Source organism: Centrocercus urophasianus, unplaced genomic scaffold (genome assembly GCF_019232065.1).
Source record: "Centrocercus urophasianus isolate 14NV4802_14NV808 unplaced genomic scaffold, USGS_Curo_1.0 seq_15, whole genome shotgun sequence".
Classification (NCBI taxonomy): domain Eukaryota; kingdom Metazoa; phylum Chordata; class Aves; order Galliformes; family Phasianidae; genus Centrocercus; species Centrocercus urophasianus.
The window spans coordinates 44,146,976-44,164,202 of NW_024884697.1; positions in this window are offsets into that span (position 1 = coordinate 44,146,976).

Here is a 17,227-nt window from a genome sequence, read left to right on the forward strand (position 1 = left end):
AAAAAAAAAAAAAAAAAAAAAAAAAAAAAAAAAGAAAGCAAAGTTGTTTACAATAACACTTTACCATTTACCTTCTTTTTACACTATGTGATATACACAATATTTTGTATGTAGGAAAACCATTTTTCTCTTCGTATATCCTGCAGAAATAATAAAAACATACAGTTCCTCGAGCACTTGCAGTAATGAAATCTTTTCTGCTGATTTATCTTGTGCTTAATTTTACTTTGGAGCATTGGAAAAATGGAAACACTAATTGAAACATTTAATAGGTTTTGTGCCTGAACTCTCTCATGGAGGCTTCTCTAGTTGTTATGTTCATGCCATAGCCTGTCTCTTTTTAGGTTTGTTTATTGGAGTGTTCTCCCCTTCAGCAAAAGTCTCTTTTAACAGTACCTGTGGGAACAGTGTGTTTAACCCATCCACCCCAAAGTTAATTTTCACCAAAACTAACAATTCAGGAAGTGACTAACAAGAGTGGCAAGCAAGCTGACAGAGCATATAGTATTGACTGCGTAAACATGCTCAGCTAGGAAAACTGGGTTAAAATATCTTTCCCAAATAAATAAATATATAAATAAATAACCCCCTAACTGTAGCTTAATGTTAGTTTGTAATGAATCAACAAAATTCTGGTGGAAACTCAGAAACTGGTGACATAACATGTTCTTAAAACACTCTTCAATTTATTTTAGTGACATACTAGAAGTTGGAACTGAAGCAAGTGTGGAAGACTCCTTCAAATTATTTTGGAAAGAACCCAACATTTGACTCTCTCCTTTTATGGAGGTATCATGAGGTAGGTGCCTTCTTTCTGGTTGTAACCCCCATCTTCCTTAATTAAATTGGAGGAAAATATTATGCAGTCTTTGAGCCCAGAGTTGCGGATTAGCAATCTTGTCTGTGGTGAAGTTTGTTTGCATCAGAGAAAGGTAACAAATGCAATTCGGAGAGCTCATAACTTTTGGATTAGTTTTTTCTAATAAAAGGACATACATTTTTGATGCTGAAGTCAGGAAATGAAAAAGTGCAGATTCTCATGGTAACACTTGGTTAGCTGCTTCACACAAACGACTTTTTTCCTGTTTCTTGTATGATGCTAATGCACATTGTACTTTGCTCACGTGGAAACAATTACCTTTCTTGCAAGACATACATTGACTTCAACACACTGTCTATAGTTAAAACACTTAACAGTGATGGTTAAATTTTGGAATGTATAGCTTAGCTAATCTTAATTAGAAGAAGCACATTTTCATTTCCTGAGTCTTGATTGTTGATAATATTGATGTAACCTTAATTTTAACTGTGTACAAGCTTTGCAATGTAAATATAGAACAGCACATCTGAAAATGTCATCAACTGTGATTGAAATGTGCTAGATTGTGTACCCACTAACACAGAACACAGAAGACAAGGAAATCAGCAGTTAAGGCATTTGGTATCTAGTGCTTCTCTCAGGTCTGCATCTCAGCCATCAGCTTGTCTAAGTTTACTATGCACTTGTCCTTTTTATCACCTGCAATTACCATTCACCAGTGTACTTGATGGGAATTATAGAGCTGGCATGTCTAAACTAGATCTGTCACGTGTTTCAAGTATACTCTGTATACTCTGTATATTTCTGCTTGTGAGTTGTGCTGGCTAGTGCAAGCTAGACAGCAAAATCTTATAGCAGGGCTTTTTTTAAGTGCTTGTCTGGATTTTCCTGCACTTTTGAGGTCTAAAGAGGTATCCTCAGCATTGAGTGTGCTGCCCTCTGCTGCTGCGACTTTTTCTGAGAGCCACTGCTCGCTGTGAACATCGCTCACTCAGGTCAGGAACCTCTTTGCAAGAGCAGAGCTGGTGGCAGCGAGGTCAAGTCAAGGCAAGGGTGAACATCAGCAAGGTGAAGGCATGCACACAACATAGTTCAGGCAGGAACTAACAGCTGGAGCTTAAATATCTCTCCCAGGCTGATGGGCAGATGCAGGTTTCTCATAGCTCTTTTCCCAACCTCAGATTCACAGGTGCCCGTTGGCACCATGACTAAGGCTAACTTTGAGCACAGGCAGCCAAATCCTATGAGGAATGAGGGAAAAAAGCTGTGGGGTGTCACTGTACCTCACTTAGTGTTCTGACATAGCCTCTGTTGAAATACTTAGGTTATGTATATAGAGTTAATAACTCCCTCTGCCTTCCCTGCTATGAAATGCAAGAGTTTGGCCAGCACATGTGGAATTGGAACAAGTGGGAAATTCTCCCCATTAGTATTTGGCTCTTCTCGACGTAAGTTTCACAAACTGTAATAAAAAACCTAACTAGTTCACTTTTCATTTGTCATCTGTTTTCTATAAGAGTTGGGAAACAGCGTTCTTTAACGTGATGAGTGAATAATTGAGAGACCTTGCTTCCTTCCCTGATTAGTGTGCATGCCAACAGTATCTGATCAATGAAGACAGCTACATTTGTTGGTTTTTAAGGAATAACAGAAAGAAATGAGGAAAAGTGTGTAGTTTTTTTATTTATTTATTTTTCCTTTTTTTTTTTTTTCCCTTTGGAAAATAGATTTTGATGTGACCTTATTAATATTTTTCACAGAAGAATATATATTTCAGCAAAATAATTCCAGAAGTTCGAAGATTGTATAATTGAAAGTGAAATGAAACCAAAAGGTGCCCTTAGAACTTCTTTTAGTCTTTCAGATTGATCATCCAGTAGAGCTGCTGTTGGAATTTTTTAATATTATTAGGGTGATCCATTTTATTTCCTAAAACTAAGTTGATGATTTTCCTTTTTAAGCAGAATACATATTCCAGGAAGGAAACAGACAATATATTAGAAAAGGATTGGTATCCTAGACGTGTTATTTGGTCTCTTTCAGCCTGTGAAGAGGACACCTGCAGTGTTATATTCAGAGACATTTATTCACTATCTTTTTATTCTTTGCTCAAAGATCTAAATTTCAGTTGTCAAAACTTTTTCCTTTCAAGTATAGAAATGGAAAACTTAAAGCTGAGAGAATAACCTTTGACTTGAATTTAAATGCACATTTTCAAGGATTATAAACTCAAATCAGTCCTCTTTCTATACAACAGATATTGCAGGTAATACAATATAATTTAGAAATTCTTTTCACAGTCAACCTTCCCCAATCTTTTTCTCTCACACACAGAGAGCTATAGAGGGAGTGGAAGAAGAAACCTCAGTACTCCAGACAGAAAGATAGTTTTTGTGTTGACACCAACTAGCATTAATCATTCTTTTTTCACCTTATGTCAGTTGGCACTGCTGCTCATTTCCATCCTTCTCTAACAACAAGTTTCTAATAAGTGGTTCTGTGATAAACACTTTGGCCACAACCTACCTTCTTTCATCTGGGCACATTTTAGAATTCTTGAAGTGTGTTTTCATTTGAGAAGAAGAGATCTCAGTGAAAATATAGAGAAGACACCCCAGTTGCATGACTGTTTTGTTGTGAACACTCTCAGAATAGCTGTAACATTAGAATTATATGTGTGTATCTACTTTTTATCTGTCTATTGTAGATAAATGTGTATATTCCTGTTTATGACTTACACATGCACACAAAAACAGGATTGCTATGAATATTTTTTAATACATGACATGTATTCTCTAATACAAGAGGATTCTGAAACCATGGTTATTGATAATGTTCGGTAAAAAGGCATTTAAGAATGTTTCGGTTTCAACAACCTGCATCATACTTTGCGTTCACCTCCAGAAAAGGACTCTGTTGCATTGGCTGGTGTTGAATATCAGACAGAAGGTGGCCTTCACAGGTGATGTGATGCTATTAATCCTCGGAAATCTTATGTTCTGGAAGGAGACTTGCTCAGCCGTCCAGCTGCAGTGCTACAGTACTCATGCAATACTTCCAAGGTCTAGAAGACCATAAGGAATGTGTTAAAGTGCCTATAGGAATGACATATAAATGTCACTTGCTGAAAGCAATCAAACAGTTCTTTTTACACGTGCTGGAGAAGAGCAGGGTACAAGAGCAATTCAGCCTATCATGCATGTACAGCTGTGATGTACTGTTTTAGCATACCAGAGAACTCATCTTGGCCTTGTCTTCCCATGCATCATAATGTACACTATCATCCAGCACACACATTAAAAAGGAAGAGAAGCAAAACCAAACCACAAATCCCTCAAGGTCAGTCAGTCCAAATAATGACAGGCAATACAATTGATTTTTTTTATATCTAAACAGAAAGGGAGTGGGCAAGCTCTTATTATGCCAGATAGCAGCCTGGCTATGATTTAAGGCATTTGAAATTAAGTCTGTCTTGTCAGCTGTACATTTTTACTAGGTCTGCAGAACAGGTCAGACAGCCTGAGCAGTTGCTTTTAGTGGGATCAGGGCTGGGAGATGAAGGGTGAAGTTCTTTGTGCTGGCTTTTCAGTTTGAAATCATCCTTTGAATCCTTGTGTAGAAAAAAAAAGCAGCAAGTTTTAGGTGTTTTCCAGATGAGATATTGGGCCACATGATTCTACTGGTGTATCACCACAGAGAGTCTGTAAAAGCAGCTTCTATTTAAAGATCTCTGCTCACTGCATTGATGAAGAACAATTATGACTCCATAGGAATTTGGTCTTTTTCCTTCTTTCCATCTTTGCGTGCCCCTTAAAGATGTTTAGAAAATTCTTGCCGTTTTTATCACACAGACAGTACACCACCTGTTCCTTTTTGGATTTACAGTGTGTGGAACCAACACCTTATTTAATAAGTAACCAAAAGGAGATTGCATTTCTATTTTTTTTTTTTTTCAGTAACAGAAGCAGTAATTTACTTTTGCCACCTGCTGCCTTATACGTGTGGGTGTTCTTGGCCAGTTCTAGAAACTGGATGTTCATCAGTAGCCAAAATCATTAAAGGCCCAGATTCTAGAAGCAGACTCTAAAGCTAATGATCTTTTCCTCAAGACTATGGAAGATGTACTTCTTGTGAACCTAATATGTAACTTGCTTCAATACATACCAGTGAACTAACACTTCCATGAGACGCAGAATAACCAAAAACATGTTTGGATTGAGGATTATTATTGACTAAAAATATTGGAGGTGTGATTTATTATTCTTGATGTGTATAGCACAATTGCTTAAACTTTTGCAGTAAATAATCCACAGTCCCCCAAAAGTGAATATGACTACTTAGAAATTAAAATAAATTGCATTTCATAGAAAGGAGCAAGTGGTTAATGAAAAACAAAAGAAGAGTTTAAAAATGCCCTTCCTAATAGTTTTCCATATGCATTATTTTCCTTTGTTCCTCTTTTTTTTCTTTTTTTCCTTTCTTCTTATGAGCTTTGTTATCTGGATCTTTAGTTCTTCCTGTTTCTTTTATATCTTAGCTGCTCTTTCAGCAAAAGTTTATGACCTGAAGACCAATTGTCTCTTTCTTCTTTAATTATGGAAGCCAAAGGCCACTTTGTTTGCTCTGAGTGCTTAATTGAAGGAGGACCATGCATGCTCTTTTGTTGCTGTCCAACCTGCCAAGTGTATGGTGTACTGCATAGATGGGACCACTGCTTCTTCAGTTATTTCTTTTTAATTGGCATTCTGGAGCAAAGGGGGAACCAATAAGGAGATTATAATACTCAGTCCTTGGTTTAGGAAAGATTGTGATGGCATAGACTAATTTAGTTTATACGGAGCATTACTAACAGTTCTGCTTTTACACTGGCAAAATATATGGAAACTGCTGTTTTGTTTCGTTTTGTTTTTTAAGGAGAGAACTGTAAATCTCCCTCATCTTTTTCTTTTCCTTACCAAATGAGTTTTTTTCACAGTCCCCTAGCCCACCTCCATGCTTACTCTTTTATCACTAATTAATGTTTTTCTTATAAATTTATTTTAGTAGAATTGCTTGCATGGTCACTGAAAACTAGTTGCTTGGCTTCTTCTATGCCATCTCTATGAATCAGTCGGAATTACTTTAGACAGTAAATACCTCTATTCACATTCTAGTCTGTGTTTGCCCTTGTCTATGTATTTGCCTAATTTGATATCCGAATGAGTCATTGTTTTATAAAAGGAATGTCTTTGAAATTATTAAATATAGTGATAAGACTTCTAAGCAGCAAAATGTATTTGAACTGCTTTTATAATATTTATGCTAAAATGACACTCAGACACTCCAATCCTACCCCAAGATACTTGCTAACGTGGTAGTGGGATTGGGCTTGGCTCTGACTTATCAGATCATGCATATCTTATGAATGAGTCATGAAGGCAAACTGTCATATATCAAAGCTTAATTATTGCATAGACTTATCTTTCAGCCATTCTCCTCTGATCTTCTCATACCAAAACTCAAACATTTCCTGTTGTAATATGTTTTATTCTGCCAAGAACAAATCAAATGATGCCAAAGGAAGCTGTGGTTGCATTTTAATGACAAAATACAAAAAGGAATGTGATAATTAAGTTATGTTCTGAATATTGGTTATAAATTATGTTGTCTCATGTAAGCACTTGGGGCTTCTGTTTTCTTTTTCTTCCTCCTGCATCATTTTTTTCTTTCACAATATTGGAAGCTTAGCTGTGTGCAGAGATTTTCTTATCTAAGGATACCAGCTGTTTACTGGAGGTTGAAACTAGTTGTTCCTTTCTCAATCAATGTCTGTCACGAGGAGACAAAAATGTGCATATGACTTACATGATTTGTTTTCATAATGATGAATGTAGTTTAGTTAGGAAATTGATTATAAAAATAGAAACCAGGCTCTGAAAAGCAATTTGAAGATATGGTATAGGTCTGTTATGATCATTTTAAGGCTAATGAGTATATTTCACTTACATAGTTAATCTTCTCAGTGTCTAGCAACAATGTTAATGTGGGAAGCTCATGTTGAGAGTAGAATACATGCTTTGCTGATATGCACCCAAATTATATGCTAACTATTTAACGTGTTATTTCCATGGAATGAATACATGGAATGCAAATGCAATACAAAGCCAAGACATTAATCTTCAGAACACACAAGTATCATCATAGGAGCGCAGTAATCTCATTTAGCCTTTCTATGGATAATGGTGAGAGAAGATTTTGAATTATTACCAGTTTAGAGGCATGTGCAACAGTTTGAATAGTCAGGTTCTATCAGATCTGAACTATTCTTGAACTGCATTTCAACTCCCAAACTTGAAATGTAATAAAGTCTGGATGAAAGGGAATCTTCCTTGTATCAAGTGACTATTGTTTCAGAATGATATCTTCCTTGTATCAAGTGAGAATTGTTTTAGTGTGATACAAACAGGCACTGTACTGTGCGTCACACTGTTCCCTCACTCCTTACAGAGCATCAGTTTTGCTTTCCTATTCTGTATTAATTCAGTGTTTATTTTACCAATAAACTTTGCCTGAGCAGAGCAGTTACTTCAGATTCTCTCCAGGCTTTGATTACTTTCTCAGTTCCCTGCTGCCTCCTTTGATAGGCCTTCTACCAAATGAGGAAACAGAAAAGGTGTAATTATTATAAAAAAAAGAAAAAAAATATTAAAAACAGTGTATGTTAATTTGCTTCTTAGCATAGGAGAGTTGTAAACTTTCAAGTTCTCTCGGTTCAGTACGGCCTTTAAAGAAGATCATCTGTGATTATTTTGCTCTCTTGTCAACTGCAAGAGGGAGGGAAAAGAGACAGTTTCAGCAGTCCTATGAAGATGGCAAAGCAAGTTTTAGAATGATGCCCTCTTTCTGTGATACAGTGTGCCATGGAAAATCAGTATGGAAAGGCCTATGTTCCCAATTAGAGCTTTATCAGGATATGCAAAATTTTACTATTTCATCTTTTTACTTCCTCTGACATATTTCCTTTGACGCAGTCCCACACAAAATCCTCATCTCCAAATTGGAGAGAGATGGATTTCAAGGGTGGACTATTCAGTGGATAAGGAATGCGCTGGGTAGTTGTAGCCAGAGACTCTATGTACAGGTGAAAGCCAATGATTAGTGCTTCCCTATAATATCTGTCCCACTGTCAGTGGAACAGTGGGATTGAGTTGTACCTTCAGCAAGTTTGAAGACAATGCCAAGCTGAATGGCACAGTTGATACAACAGAAGGAAGGGATATGGACAAGCTTGAGAAGTGGGCCCATGTAAATCAAGTGAAGTTCAACAAAGCCAAGTGCAAAGGGCTGTACTTGGGTTGGAGCAATCCCAGACATGAGTACAGACTGGGAGAAGATCTCCTTGAGAGCAGCCCTGAGGAGAAGGACCTGGGGGTTCTGGAGGACAAAAAAACTAGACATGAGCCAGCAATATGCTCTTGCAGCCCAAACGACCAATCAAAAGAGGGATGGTCAGCAGGGAGAGGAAGTGATTGTCCCTCTTTACTCTGCCATTGGGAGGCCTCATCTGGAGTACTGTGTCCAGAGCTTCCAGGACAAGAAAGGCATGGCGCTGTTGGAAAGGGTCCAGAGGAGGGCCATGAAGATAAGCAAAGAGCTGGAGCACCTCTCCTATGATGAAATACTGAGGGAGCTGGTCTTGTTCAACCTGGAGAAGTCAAGGCTCCAGAAAGAGCTCATTGTGACCTTCCAGTACTTAAAGGAAACTTACAAAAAGATGGAGAGTGACTTTTTACGTGGTTTGATAGTGACAGAACAAGTGGGAATGGCTTTAAACTAAAAGAGGGGAGATTTAGATTAGATTTTAGAAAGAAACTCTTTACTCAGAGTGGTGTGAGGCACTTCCACAGGCTGCCCAGAGAAGCTGTGGGTGCCTCATCCCTGGAGGCATTCAAGGCCAGGTTGGATGGGGCCCTGCTCATGGCAGAAGGTAGGAACAAGATGAGCTCTAACATCCATTGCAACCAAAGCCATTTCGTGATTTAATAAATATGCCAGCAGTTCAATGAAGAAAGCATAATTAATGAGTATTTGCATATCTCTAGAAGCTAAAAAGTGTACACTAGCAAAACCTTCAGTTTTTTCAAGGAAAATAACAAATAACTACTACTTTATTCTAATTCCTAAATATTTCTGAGTAAGTTAAAATAAATACTACATTAGATTAGTTTAGAAAATGAATCTTAGAAAAGAATCTGTGTGTAGATTTCTTTTTAAGGTTAACTCTTTCCTTTCAAGAAAACCCCAACAACATTATTGGTCTTTGTATTTCTAACATAATGCAATATATACTGGCCAAGCATATCTTGAGATACTTGGAAACACAGCTTATGTAACAGATATATAAAATCTGAGTTACACTGGAATTTTTTCATTAGTTGATTAGTTGATTGGTTTGTATTTTCAGTTCTTGCAGTCCTGTTTTTCCCAGGTCAGCATAAGACTACACTGGGTCCCAGGGAAATAAAGTGGTGTCTGTTACAAAAGAGTATGGGCTTAGCTGTTATCATAGCCACTGCACTTGACAGAGTTCTGACAAAAGTATCCTGTGAGGAGATGAGAGTGGCTGAAGTGAGAGATGATAGATCATGTTTCCTTACATATTAGTTCTTGCCATTCTTTTACATACTGACGCCTCTAAAACAAGCTGGAGAATGTATCGTCTCATCTTCAGCTTTGCTTTCAAGCAGAGATAAGGTTATGTATAAAGAACTTAGAGTTGTCATACTAACATTTATATATTTTCTTTCCAGCACAGTGCCACTGTGGGTGTGTTACATAAATTTCCACAACGGAGTATATTTCAGACTCTTTAGCTCAGAGGCCATCTGTCACTGGAAGTGGCACTTTTACCTGCTCATCACTTCTGTAGTAGTGTGTGCTCAGGACAGAGCACACCCAGGTGAAGTTAACAAACAGGGCAGTACTGCATACAGCTGAGTTTGAAAAGACTTAGTAATCAAGTCACTCTTTCAGATGAGAGCAAGCATCACAAATAGATCTCTCTTTTTATCCAAGAGAACACCAAGTGCTTTCAGCTTTGCTTCAGAAAAGAACAAGCTAGTTCCCTGAGGGATATTTTTCTACTCAGAATTCAGCATTGCCTCTATAGGCACTTCTCTTCAGTATCTGACCTGCAGGTAATAACAGAACTTTCTTAAGAAAGTTGTCTTAAGACCTCTGATCTAGACAGGACTCAGTGCTTTCATAATGATCAGTGCTCATCTATGTCTCCTTCTCAGCGTTTCCCTGCCACCTTTGTATTTCCTTGAATTCTGAGGAAGTGGAAGTGAGCCAGGGCATGCTGTCGAGTGCTTGTCCTATTATTATTTGTCTGGAATACTTTTTTGGCTTGAGAATATGTTCACATTTATATGTTTGTCTAACTTTTCTTTGTTCCATGTGTAAACTGCTGCAGGAGAAATTTAACAGTGTGGATGTGTGCTGACAATTTGTTCTATGAATTCCAACCATGGGTCAGAGATTTTTCTTCCTAATCAGTGACAATGTACATAACCTCTCTGTCTACTGTAAATGTTCCTGTCTGTAAAGTGAGGTTTTGCTTGCCTGCCTTACAGGCATGTTGAAGCTTAATTAGTGTAGGTAATAAATGCTAAGTATTTTTTAAAAGAATCTAAAATGATGAAGCTTGGATCTTAATTCATAGCTTTTATGGGATAGGGTTCTGTATTGATTACCTTAGATTTTCTCAAAGTCTGTTCTGAATTTAATAAGGGATTTAACAAAAATAACTCTTGAAAATGATAGAGATTCTTATTAATAAAAGCTAACCTGTACTTGCACTACGCTAGTTGAGCTGTATCCTTATTCAGAGTTTTCTTGAATGGCATGGACTTTGAAATGTAAATGTTGTATAGATATTTCCCTTTTGAAGTATATATGCTTATTATTTTAGTAACATTTGTTTTTCTTATGATATTCTCATAACTGGTTTTCTTTAAGCTCCAGTACAAAGGAACAACGTATTTAAAATCATACAGATTTGGCATTTTTTCAGTGTTTCTTATGTAAAAACAAGTTACAAGACTGGATTCCATTTTACGAGACTGTGAAGACAAAACAAAAAATGTTGAGGTTTTGGGGGTTTGATTTTGGCTTTGTACCTCATCATGTTTAATCAGATTGGCATCAGCTATGAAAGTCTGTCTGTCCAAGATCCCTCTCTCTCCATTGTTTGGAAGACCAGTGTTGTCAGATACCCTTCTGTCACACTGCCCTTCTGCTGCCATCTGTTGCATGGCAACAAAATGTAATGCGATGTTGGTGGGAAGGTTCAGCTTTTGCTGCCATACCACAAACATCTGCATTTGAAGTCATAAGCCAACAGAATAAAATAGGAGGTATTACTTTTGGAGCAGCCCTCGCACGTTTCTCTTCTAAAGTTACCTATGTCTCTTTGTGTGTGTTGAATGTGATTTTCTTTTTTCTCTGTTTTCTTCTCCAGACTATTATATACTTTGTGCTATTATGCTGTAAAATTAAAATTAACCTTACATTGATCAGAGATTCCCAGTTAACTTCTTCCATGGATTCTTCCAATCTAAAAGTTGCTTAAAGCTCCGGAATGAGAATTTGGCTGAAAGTGTCATTATTCTGCTGTAATGTGTCTTCTGTAGAGTTCAAAAATTGTCTCTATATGACAAAGAATACTATTGGGAATGACCTCAGGACTTTGGGATTCCCCTAGGAGATAAGAATTATCATAAATCTCATTTTAATCCATGCTCTCATTGGTAAGAACACTTTTCAACCTTGTGCAAATGCACAACAATGTGTAGGAAACAATAAATAAACTAAACTCTTAATCTCTCAAACATTATCCTCACCCGTGAAAAAAGACAGAGGAACAAATAATATGATACCTTTGAATCATACTGCTGGATGCCCTTTTAGAAAATGTTCAGATGTTATTAAGTTAAGGGTTTGAACCCTGTGAAGGGTTTGTACCAGAATCAGTAGTTCTTGCTTTAATACATGCATTGTGGTAACTAAGATAGTTTCATTCACAGCCGTCCTAAATGCTTGTAAAAAAGTAGTCTTGCATCCCTATGTAATGCACATTGAAACATAGCTTAAAAAGAGCTCCTCTCTTGGTGATTAGCTGCCGATTTCCAAAGAGGAAGGGATGCCTTTCTGCCCCAATGCAGTTGTTAGGTCTCCAATAATGGAATTCGGGTCGGTTGTCTTCTAGCAAAAATTTGCAATATCTGAAAATGATTGTTTAAAAATGTATGGATAACAAATACAGGATGATTTTCTGTGCAGCAGTTATGTGTCTCCATCTATTTGAAGAGAAAAGAAATTGTGCAAATTCTCTACTGAACTGGCATACACAGTAAGTTATGACTTTGATTCAGAGCTGGCGCTCTTTAGATGCATCTGATGCTTTCACTCATTAAGGAAGATTTCCAGCAAACATCAACAGTTTTATAGCCACATATTTTAGCAAGCTGAGAAGTCACTGAAAACAAAGCAGCAAAAAACTTTTGTATGCTGGCCCAGACAAAGTGCATGCTTAACTATCCTCTAAGAGCTTAGTTTAGCTCAGAAAGGCTAGTTTGACATTTTCAGGCTGCATTTTCTGTACCTCGGTAATTTCTTTTCTTGTTAGGAAAGGAATGACTTCTTAGATTCCATTTAGTGCACAAGAGAAACATCACTGCAAAAATCTTTTTTTTGTTTAATTTGTATTATTTTTCAGATATATTTTTCAAGGTCTTGGTGGAGAGCTTTGATTGTTCTATCTCAGGAAATGACAAACAACACTAGGTAGGGAAAACTTGGTGGTATGTAAGTCTGTGCTGTGTAAGCTTTGATGCTAGCTGGTAAAAAAGATGCTACTGAGTTATAGCACTAGTGGGTAAATAAGTTAGGTTTCCATTTTATAATGCAGTTCTTAATTGATTGTACTGGGGATGTACATTTTAAAATATTTTCTCGTGTAGTTCACATCTCATGGTGGAGTGCAGATTTTTTTGTCTTTGAATAAATGCAGTCAACGTTTGATGTTGAGAATTCTTCATGCCATTCTTTCGTGGGAGAAGGAGGATCTTGGGAAGCTGCGCAGAGATATGCAGGAGGATCTTCAGAGACTTGCTCCTTTAGGAGAGAGTAGTGTATTCTTTCCCCAAAAGAAAAATTAGAAAGACATTAGATAAGAAGTTTCTTTCTCTTTTTAAGGAGATGTTTGTTGTGATCTATATGTCTAGGAATGGCACTGGAAGGGTGTTTTTCATGTGTGTCGTGGGGTGGTTTGCAGGTTGATGTGGGGAAACCAACCACTGCAGTCTATTTCTTTGGCTCTCTAGTCTATTGGTTCCCCCACCCATTCTGGAGAATGGGGAAAATATTCACATTGCTAGAGAACTGTTGAAGAAGGAGAATTCTCTTTAGATTTTTTCTTGAATATTTTAATGAATTATTAAAGTCTAAAACTATTTCCTTCTTCTGCCTAAGCTACAAGATAAAAAGTATATTCATGAAGTCTGCATATGGAAGAAGAGAAGGATGTCACAGTCTGAACTTGGCCTGTTTTTCTTGTTGTAATAAATGAATGTACTGGACGTCCATCAGCTGGATGACTAAAGAACAGTTTATATTAAAAGCGATTTAACTAGAAGAATACAGCAACAAATATTTGCTTCCTTTAGTTAGCTCAGCTGTATGCTGAGTTTTCTCCAAGGAAAATATGCAGAACTATGTGTAAAGGAGCATGAAATCATTTTTAACTTAAACTGTCAGTTGACTCTTCATTTCAAATGCCCTATTTAGTCCCTAATGCTTAAGAAATGTTTAGTTTGTGTTTTCTTTCTCCAAAAAATAATTTCCTGGGGATTCCCTGGTTAGGGAAAAACAGCGGATAAAATCAGAAATGTTATACAAGTCCCAGAAAATCAACAGTATTGCAAAAGTAACAGGAACGCTTTGAATATCTAATGTATGTATGGTTTCGAATGAAGGCTCTATTAGAACATGATTTAATGTTTGTAGGCCAGATGAAACTGGTATCAAGGCTATTCATATCATGAAAGCCAGATTTTTCATACTTGCTTTTCTGGGACAAAACATTTTTATGCGTGAGTGTTTGTATATACATATATGTATACACAAGGTCTGCCCTGAAAGTAATGCCTCCTATCTTATGATGTCAGCCTACAACATCAGAGTTGGATGTTGGTGGTAGTAGAGGCTGAACCTTCCCACTAATATTCCGTTACACTTTGTTGCCGTCTGATAGACAGCAGCAGAGGGGCAGTCTGACAGAATGGCATTTGACATGGAAGTGTGTAAGATCCAAGGTTGTGTCACTGAATTCCTCAGTGCAGAAAAAATGGCACTCACTGGCATTCAGCAATGTTCTCTGAACTTTCATGGAGATCAAAGAGTGGATGTGAGCACAGTGAGGTGGTGGGTGGTGCGTTTCATCAGGCGGCCATGGCTGTGGGTCACTGGTGGAGATTGTTACAGCCACGGCATGCAAGCTCTTGTTCATCACTGCTGAAAACGCACAGCTAATGGTGGTGACTGTGTTGAAAAACAGTGCTTTGTAGATGAGAATTTGCTCTATCAAATACTGTTGTTGTGGAGTTTGTTGTAGTTTTCATGGAAATAAAGAGGAGACATTATTTTTGAAAAGACCTATGTATATTTATTGGCGACTTATTTTTAATTAAAAATGATATTTCTCCCTGTCTCCTAGAATGATTCAACTTTGTGCTAACCATATTTTCTTCTTCAAAAGAAAAAAAGAGAAGTGACTGTGAAGAATTGCAATCCTATCAGAAAGTTTGTGCTTGAATCACTGTTCAGCATTTTTTGTTGGTGATTTTACCAGTACAGGAAAATTCTTCACAATGATATTTATCACTGGAAGCCGGATGACGTTGATTACTTCAATACAGTGTTTAACTGGTTCATTAAATGATTCTTGAGATGTCTGTGGTGGAAAATAGGAACGAAGAACAGGTCCAGGTTCCAACGGGGTTGCTAAAAGTGATTGTTCATTGGTTGCTTACAGAGAGCAACAGCAACAGCACTTCAGGAGCTCAGCTAGCCAGCCCACCGTCATGTCCCAGGCAGATCAGATCCCAACAGAGCTGCATCTGTCTGTATTGATTTTTACAAGGACCACTTGTGGAGCATGTCAGTAATCAACACAATCTTAATAACTGTCTGCTTTTTATTTTAAATCTCTATTGGTAATCGATTTACATTTAGTTCTTCACTTTCACCGTGCTGCAATCTCTTTCTTCCAATAAACTTCATTGACAGCAAGTATTAACATACTTTATGCTCGCAGTTATTGCCTGTTTAATGGATTGGTAGTGCCTAAGAGCAGATTTTAACATTCCAACAACAAAATTCAGCTCTGTAACTCCTCTCGTAAACAAGTGACATGAAAATAAGGATTATGATAGTTTGCTGTGGTAATTTGTTTGGAAATAAATAATTCCTTCTCATGTTCAAAATAAAGTTGCATGATTTTTATCTTTTTCCTAAATTAGAATATGTGTTTAACCATACTGCATTTTTTAGGGTTTTGCCAATTTTGTATACAAAAAAAGAAGTTAATGCAAAATTCACATATAAAGTCTATCAATCTCATGATTTTCATAGTCACCTTGAAAATTTTCAGCTTGAAGAGTTTTTGTAATATATCAGTACAGTGTATGAATTTGGTACTTTTAATAAGTTAGACTATGACTTACAAGAATAGGAACTCCCATGAGAGTGAAGCAACTGGCTAGGATTAGCTGTGCACCAACTTTCTATTAAGCTGATTGAAAGAGAAGTAGGAAAATACCATGCTTGCATTCTGTAATCTAAAGACTCCATTTTTAAAGTCATGATAACTGAATAAGAAATGTTTGCTTAGCCGAGTTCTGTTTTGTTGAGAAGAAGACTGTCGCATTTGTTTAGCAAGGGGTTAAACAGAAACTAATCCTTCAGGCTTACTTTGAAAGGTGGTTATCTTTCCAGCAATAGAGAGCATTGTTTGCTTTGCCAGAAACAGTGTAATTGTTCCTTAAGCCAGTATGTTCTCTGACAGAACAAACTTATTCGAAAGAGGAAAAATATCCTTTGCATGTGTGTGTTTTTTTTAAAAGATTCAAAAAATAAGTGAAATTGCTTTAATTTATCTAACAAACAGGCATTTTACGAGAAATAAGCTCTGTTAAGGGTTTTTATGAATAGATTATTTTGTGTGTGACTAGTTCCCTAATAGAAGTTTCATAGGTTGTGGGAAACAGAACAGTAGTGTGCTTTGCTCAAGTTAATTACATTTGTTCATTTGAAACATTACTCTGCAGTAGTGTTTGGGACAAGCGGAGAAAACACTGAAACCTTTTTTAGGCAGCATTTATCTATTTCAATTATTTTTGACAGTGTGTGTTGATGTGTGCTTTAGCATCAGTGCTTTTGTATCGAGAGTTGGTAGCACAAGCCTTTTAAAGCACAAAGGGTAGCAGTACTTCAGCCAATCTGTGATAAAAGCGAAAAAATGAAATCACTATGGAAACTGCAGGAAGAATCTAAAAGCTTTCTTTATAAAGTAAACGTCTGATGTTTGTGACTGCGGGGGCAAAAAATTCATAAATCTGTATGATGCTATCATTTCTGATTTGTTATCGCAGCAAATGCCAAGTCTAAGCAGTCTGACCTTAGCCTTATTAAGTGCTTTCTTTTCAGATACAGTTATTATTTGACAATAGAGAGACTGCAGTGCTGCAAGGGGGAAAACTAATATATTTAAAATGTGTGTGTGTCTGCGTGCATGTATCTATCTATCTATCGATCTCTCTTTCTTTCCCTATGAAGCTTACGGAGCTGCGAGCACTGAACGTGGGAACTTGGACTGTTATTCTGAGCACATTTCAGAAAACTCTGTTGCGTCCCATTACGTGCCTGTCTTTGATCTCAAATTGAAAATCTCGGAGCCTCTTCCTCCAATCCAAAAGCAAATAAATAGCGAAAGAAAGCAACCTCTCTCCTCTCAGCACGTAGGGCCTCCACGACTGAAAAATGAAGGTGACAGTAATAGCTCTGATGAACCTGTTTGGACAACAGACAGCAACAAATACCTGTCTCTGTGGAGGAGTTTAAGAGCACTGCAGAGATCCTCAGACAGTGCAGAGCCTCTTGGCTTACACAGGCCACTGGCTTTCTCTCCAAACAATACCAGCCAAGCTTCCTCCGTACCTACAACTGAAGAGCTGCGGGAACAAGACAGTAACTAATACAGCTTTCAAATTTGAATCTCCTGGTCTTATTAAAGAAATAAGAAATGATAGAAAGAAAAAAAAAAGAAAAGAAAAAGACATGAATTCTAAGCAAGATGAGGGATTTGGT